Below are 7,828 nucleotides of genomic sequence, written 5' to 3' on the forward strand. Positions count from 1 at the left end.
GCAACCACCAGAAGCTAGGAAGAGGCAAGGAAGGATCCTTCCTTAGGGCCTTCAGAGAGCATGCCCCTACTAACACTCTGATTTCTAATTTCTAGCCTCTAGAACTGCAAGAGAATAAACTTCTGTCCTTTTAAGCAATGTAGTTTATGGTAATTTGTTACAGCAGCCCTAGGAAACTAATACAAGGCTACAGTACAGAGGGACACAGCATCACATGAAAGTTAAATGCATTATCTTGTCCTAATCTGCAGATTAAACTAGCCACAGGCTTCACCTTCCCCAGGATGTCACCAGTGGAACTATCTAATCTAAGGCTCATATTTTATATATAAATTTTTTTTAATTATAAAAATTCTTTCAGCATTGCTTGTAACTCAGTGATCTCAACCTAGACTGTACCCTAAAATCACCTGGGGAGTTTTTATAAGTGACCATTGAACCCCACCCTTAACCATAAATATTTTTAAAAGGCAGCCAGGTTGAGAACCAGTATTCTAACCAAATTCTCAAATGGCCATAATGATATCTTGAGAAATGTGACTTGAGAGTACACTTAATACGAAGAAACTGCATGTATCTGATCCTGCCTCAAAGTTTTGGGAATTAGAAGGAAGGAAGTGAATTGTGTCAAGGGATAAAGAAATCAAATACGCCAATAAATTAGCCATATTTTAATGTATCCATCTCCTTGTAACCCCCAAATAGTAACTAAAAGAAGTTACATTGTATTTGCTTGGATTTACAAAGCATTTTGGATTTAATAAACTAAAAAATGCTTAGCGCAGCTAATGGTGAGCACGTTACGTCATATAAAAATTCCTTAAAAGTGGAAGGAAAGCAAATAGAGGAATATGTTTAATGCTAACACAATTTAGCTGATTATACAAAGGCACAACCTGAGGCCTCCTTGAGTAACTTTCAGGCTGTAAAAGGGCATAAGAGGGCACTATTTGTGTTCAATAGGAAAGCAGCTAAGTGGGGAGGTCCAGAAATGGCAGAGAAGGATATATCAACAGAGAGTAGAAAGTGTTCTAGAGTAACTAGGACAACGCCAAAAAGACAAACAGAAATGTTAGCTAAGGAGATAATGGGAGGCAGTCACTTCCCCAAGAGCCCATTTCAAAAACACACAAAAACGGTAATTTTGCTGGACAGTTGTTAAGACTCATGAAAACCCATCGAGGAAACAATGTGGCAGCACTGCCCTAAGACCCACAGAGAAAGGGGAAGAAGGTGGTACTATTCTTAAGCTGTTCACCAATGTTAGGACTTGGCTATGCTTCTGAAAGTTTATCAATGTTCTGTTTCGTGCTATCCCATCAAAATACCCAAATTTATATACAAAGACGCTTCAATTCAGATGTTCAATGATAACAGTTTATAATGATTTAAAAAAAAAGGAAAATGAACTAAACAAAAGAAGTGGTAAATACATATTAAATCTATATTGTGGAACACAACACAGTTTAAGAAGAATGAAGCGGACCTATTCACACTGAAACTGACAAGGCACCAAGATATGTTCAGTGAACAAAAACAACAACAATAAGAAAGCATGTTGTAAAACAATGTCAAGACCTCATTTATATAAAAAGCAAAATCCAACAATCTCCCCAGCTTGTTTATATTTGTATAAAATATAACATATATGCACGAAAATGGTGTGGAAGGATAAACATCTATCTGTAAACAGCAATAAGCCCTACGCTGAAGGGAGAAGAGATGGGGTGGGGAGGTAAGGTTCGTGGGGAGTGAACTTCACTACTGTACTGCTGTGTTGTCTTATTTTTTGTAAATGAGCACACAGTCGTGTATTATCTTTTTATGTGTATTACTTTCTAAACAATAGCATAAAAATTCTTTGCATTTTTAGGTAGCAAAGCAAACATTTTCAAGCCATTTCTCCAGATTGGAAAAGGAGACTGAAGGAAAAACACATATTTATTCTTAAGACACAAATCCTATTTTATAAAGTAAAATAACACTGCCCTAGGAGAATAACCCTCCAGCCCACTCTCCAATAATTGAATCCAATCAATCAGATCAGTGGAACAGTAAAGAGAAAATTAGATTCAGTGGCTCTCTCAAACATCACAGTATGCCTTTATTTTAGGACAAAATGAAACTTCCATTTCAAATTACAAATAATTCTTTAGACAAATAAAATCCTTTACAGAGATAAGGAATGAGTTTTATGTTGTTATTTTGTGATATATCCAAATAATATCTATAATGTTAGAGGCTTACAGAATCAAGTAAAATCAAGAGTCACTGCAACAGAGGATTTTCCTTATGTCTATTAACAAGGGGGCTTCCCATTTAGGAAAATTTTATAAATGACTAATTACATCCCGAGAATAATACTCTAACAACTCTTGCATAATACCCTGACAACTTCTGCAAACCCCAAATGTTTTAATATGAATTAATGCTTAAGCCCACTAACACTATCAGGGCCTGGGAAGGATACTGTGTAAAGTTTTGATACTGTGTAACATAAAGAAATGTAACAGATTGACTCACTGATTCTAGAGGGAAAACTACATTTAAGATTGAGGTGTAACATCTTGATACAGTGACAAAAGAAGAATTTCAGAATAAAAGCCAAGTGATTCAGCTTTATCATTTATCCATCTCTCTATCCTTTCCCTTCTCAATTAAACTTTCAATCCTGCCCCTCTACAGGTTCCTCCATTCTGTCAATCAATACTTCTCAGGTCTTCATAATCCAAAATCAGTCTTTCTCAGACCCCGTTATTCCTTCAAGCATGCTCTTCCCTTTCCTTCACCCATACCGTCTCTAGAAACTGCTGTCTCCGCTTCCTCACCACCTACTGTCACCCTGAAATCTAGGTTTCTATCACTACTGATGAAACTGCCTAAAAAGGTCATCAAGGACCACCTGCTGGACAAAGCAATGGTCCTACCTTTCTCTCTCTGCAGTGGGCAATGAAAAATCTGCACTTTAGTAAGTTTTAAAAACTATGCACTTTGTGCCCACATATATCAACTCCTGGCTATTAGAAACTAACAAAAGGCCCCTTGTTTTATGAATACAGACACTAAAAAAAGAGACTACTAAATTTATCTAAATCCATATACACATAAAAATGTCTAAATAGAAACAAAGGATATCTCTCAAGACAAAGGATATATAATGTGGGACAATGTGAGAAGGAGTATAAAACAACTTCTTACACAAGGCATCTGAAGAACTACATTAGTGCAGTTATTTCTGAAGCATCTTTCTCTTTTCAACCAAATGGAAACCAAATAATAGAAAGCTAAGATCCTTCTCTTTCTCCGTCATGACAGCTATTCATCAATGGATAACAGAACATTAGGAAAACATAATATAATACATAAATGAAGGACTTGGTTGTATGAGTTTTTACCATATGGTCCAGGTGAGTCTGGCCACAGGTTTGTCAATTTTGTTTACCCTTTCAAAGAACCAGCTCTAGGTTTTGCTGACTTTTTCTATTGTTTTTTAAATCTCTATTTCCTCTCTGATCTTTATTATTTCCTCTTTCTGCTGACTTTAGGTTTTGTTTGTTCTTCTAATTCTTTCAGGTGGTAGGGTTAGGTTATTTGAGATTTTTTTTCTTTTTTGAGGAAGGCCTGTGAACTTACCATGTGATCTAAAGGTAAATCAATGGCTGTGAAAAATGCATCTCCCCATCTCCCATTTCTCAAATGACCTATAAGTTTCTCTTCCTCAAATTCTGTCCCTCCCTCACCAAGGGTAACATTTAATATTTTTTCTTGAACAAACAGAAAACTAGACCTGCACTGTCCAGGACAAGAGCTACTAGCTACATGTGGCTACCAAGCAGTTGAAATGTGGCTAGTGTGAATTAACAAGTGGTGTGTTACACTTTATGTCAAAAGAATGGTATTTTTGTGTGTACTGGATTAAATTATTAAAATTAATTTCACATGTTTAAAATATTCACCTGTAAATCTAAAGTTACATACATGGCTTGTATTATACTTCTACTGCATCACACGATGTTAGAGACACAAATAAAGGGCTAGAACAGAAAAGGTATCATGTTACTATCATACTTTTGCAACATGTCACCAATAATGGTCTCCTTCAAAGTTATTTTCATGAATTGTTCCAGTTAATTTATAAGGACAAAAAGGTAACAGCATAGACTTGAATTTCTTTCAAAAACAATGATAAGCCTTAAGAATTAGTTTTATCCATTCAAAAATTTGCTTGACAGCTCTAAATTCATGCCATTTCTCCCCTCCTTCCCATCATTTTTTATAAAAATCCACTGGTCACAGAACACTTAAAAGTAAGTTTTTTCAGGGGAATTTAGATGTCTAGATTAAATTCAACTTCTCAAGAACATTAACAGCGGGTGACCCCACAGTTATTCTGGTTGAACAAAGACCCACTGCTCAATGTTAATAGTGGGAGAAATGGGTGTGGTGGTAAAATTCCAGTTCTGTGAGTTGGATATTTAGGGGGGGGAGAAAAAAAGGCATTCCTTTATAGTGCAGCAAAAGCAGAATCTCAATGCTTAAGTGTCTACTTCAATTGGGGATTGAGGGCAAGAGCCTGACAGCAATTTAACTATACTAAGGCTCAGGTTATAAAGTCTGGGAATTAAAGGTATCTGGTTATCTATCTGACATTCTTCACTTTCAGACTTTAGTACAAGTACCACCAATGGACCATCATATTAAAGTAATAATGTCGGGCTTCCCTGGTGGCGCAGTGGTTGAGAGTCCGCCTGTCGATCCATGCAGGGGACGCGGGTTCGTGCCCCGGTCCGGGAAGATCCCACATGCCGCGGAGCGGCTGGGCCCTTGAGCCATGGCCGCTGAGCCTGCGCGTCCGGAGCCTGTGCTCCGCAATGGGAGAGGCCACAACAGTGAGGGGCCCGCGTACCGCAAAAAAAAAAAAAAAAAAAAAAAGTAATAATGTCACCCTTCATGATTTGATAAAAGTTATGATAATGACAAACCATTTATTCAACATTTCTCTAGCGATCGATGGAACAAATTTACATTAATATATTCTAATTCATTCTAGTTCATTAATATATCCTAATTATTTGTGTAATTGAGGGCATACGTTTATAAGATAGTTGAGTATATAAAAGTGCAAACTTTGGCTGTAGAAGAAAAGCTTTGAAATGACAAACTATTACTCAGGTTTCATTAGTTCTATAACCAAAGCAACCCAGTATAAACTTAAAATTTTTCTTGCTACAGAGTAAAGAAAATTTCCTTTAAGAAATAAGTTCTTAGAAACTCTGGGAGAATCAAAGTTTCCTTTTGGCAGATGAAACTTCAATACATAATTAATTACTGTAGGAATACCATGTAAAATGTAGAGACAAGAGTTTTGGTTTCTAGTTGTAATTTGCTGTGCATGTGTAACATGCATAAAATGCTAGGGAATCCTTGCTTTAGTGCCAAATGTAAATAAATATAATTTAAAAATCCTAGATGAAAAGACCTACCTACTATGATCACTCCAGCTGGAAGTGATCTGCACACATTCCTCTCAACTTTTATAAGACTTGTTCGTACCATTCCACAATAAGGATCATAGGCTATCTTAAGTTGTCTCCTTAGCTCCTCTGTAGATGTACTTTTTTGGAAGGCAGGGATCTCAGCTTAATATAAATTAATATAAATTAATTCCCCTCTATAGTCCTTAACACAGTGTCTTGCACTTTCTGTACACCAAAACATTTTATTGGATTAGTTGGACTGTACTTGGGAGCAACAAAGTTCCTGCCAGCTGCCAGTGCTCCCCAACCCCCAATTCCCCTTACCGGATCTGGCCATCAGCCAGCAACAAGAAAAGTGTTATTTCAGCTGTCTTAACTCTAATACATAAATCACAGCATCAACAACATCCGTATTTAAGAGTTCATAAAGACAGGGAACTAGGACCTTACAACTAGGACCTACAACTAGGCCTAGCAAGCATCTCTAATGGCTATCCCTGGCTATACCATGCGTGTGCCACACACAGAGAAAATGTGTGTTAAAATCAGTGTACTGATCTCCAGTACTGGTGAAATGTACATAAAATGCTGTATCTTTTGACACATCACTGGATGAATGGAAGCAAACGATTATATTAACAGTGATGATTAAGAGTTGATTTCAAAGCTGTATCTGAGTACTACTATCCACTCAGGCATACTCATTTCATCTTTGTTAGCTCATGTTTCTCCTAGTTGTGATTCTCAAAAGAATCCTATTGGAGACCGCTGAATCCCTGAAAATCTCAGATTAGGCCCAGGTAAGCTCAGATCTCTTGCCACACAAATACAATTTACAGGTTACCTCTGGACCCTCATTTGTAGTACAATACATAAATTCTTCAATGATGACCACCGTTTGGAACCCGGTTAACTAAATCTACTGAATGAGGTCAAACATGCATTTGTCTTGTGTCAAGTGCCATTCTATGGCAAAGAATAATTTATCAAAAATTCCACGGTTCTCTACCTCCAAGCTACAAAAACAAATTAGAAGCAACCTTATTCCTGACTCATTAACGTAGACTTTATGGTTCATGCCAGGAAGTGAATGTAATTCAACTCTCAAAGACACTATTCTGGGACTTTGTACACTTAGGAATTCAGATCAAAGGCCCTGAAGTTTTAGTAGGAGACCCAGGGAGCTTTTTGCCTTCATGCAAAAGCAGCTTTTGGAACTGCAAATCACTCGACTCTTAATCAGGGCAGCTGTAGGGAATTAAGTTTATTGATGAACACAGTATGCCAAAAATCAGAACTAGGGTGTGGAGCTAGAAGCAACGAAACAAGGTAAAGATACAATCCTTTAATGAAGCTTTTAAAACTACTTTCCTTCGCTGACCGAAGCGTGAGGCCAAACATGGAAGCTCGAAATATTCCGTCTTTTCTTTAAAATTATAGAGAGTTAAAAAAAAAAATCACATAGTGTCTTCATGCTTTCTTCCCCCTTGTTTCTACACCCTCAAAGTCAGCGAACACGACCTTCTTGGCAGATGCAGATGTCCTCTCGGGATGTGGCCCTGGGGCGGAGCTGGCGGACACAAGCAGGCCCAAGTGTGGGAAGTGGCAGGGAGCTGTAACAATACCGTTATCTGACTGCACTCCGACCTTCAGGAGGTAAACAAGAGTGACCTTTTCGGACGAGGGGCTTGGTGACTGGCGGGGCCCAGGGCCAGAGAACGTGGCAAGCCAGGCACGAAACTGTACCCCACAGGACGCAAAGCCGGGAGCCGGAGTTCGCAGGGACCCAGGCCCCTTCCCCAAGCGCAAGGGAAGGCGAGCGGCGGCCTCCGACCCAGGCTGCGCACCGAGGGTCGGGCAGTCGCTAGCAGCCTCAGGCCCCGGAACCCCGAGCTGGCAGAAACAGGGGCCCTGAGACAAGGAGGCCCTGCCGCGCCGGGAGCGAGGCCCAGAGGACAAAAAGAAAGTGAACAAGGGGGAGGCGGCGGCGAAGGGACGTGCACGGTGGTACTTACCTCTCCCCGTTGCGCCCACTGCCCAGGATGCCGCGGCTGCAACTCACCCACCGGCTCAGCTCTGGCGCGCAAGCACCGCCCAACCGGAAGCGGTTCCGCGCCCCGCCGCTGTCCTCCACGCCGGCAGCCTCCGGACCAATCACCAACAAGCCCGCCGCGGACGCACAGCTTCCCCGGACAGCCATTGGCCCTACGGTCTCGTGGTCCGGATTGGCTGGAAAGCGCCACGTCCCCGCGAGCGCGCCGAGTTACGTGGACAGGATTCCCTCCCAATTCTCGTCCCTGGACTTGTGGGGTTGGCGGGCCACAGCCCCTTACTCCGAGGGGCGTGTGGGC

General features: G+C 40.2%; 1 protein-coding gene across 2 annotated transcripts in view; it reads right to left on the bottom strand.

Annotated features, from left to right (window-relative positions):
• CALU (calumenin) overlaps positions 1-7,585 on the bottom strand; it is a 28,337-nt gene extending 20,752 nt beyond the window's left edge. For both annotated transcript variants that reach the window (XM_082661810.1, XM_082661809.1), the window contains exon 1: positions 7,493-7,585. The gene's annotated coding sequence lies outside the window, so the exon portion shown is untranslated. The remainder of the gene's footprint in view (positions 1-7,492) is intronic.
• Between the last annotated feature and the right edge of the window lie 243 nt (positions 7,586-7,828).

This window comes from Grampus griseus (assembly GCF_964374135.1).
Source record: "Grampus griseus genome assembly, chromosome: 9".
NCBI lineage: Eukaryota > Metazoa > Chordata > Mammalia > Artiodactyla > Delphinidae > Grampus > Grampus griseus.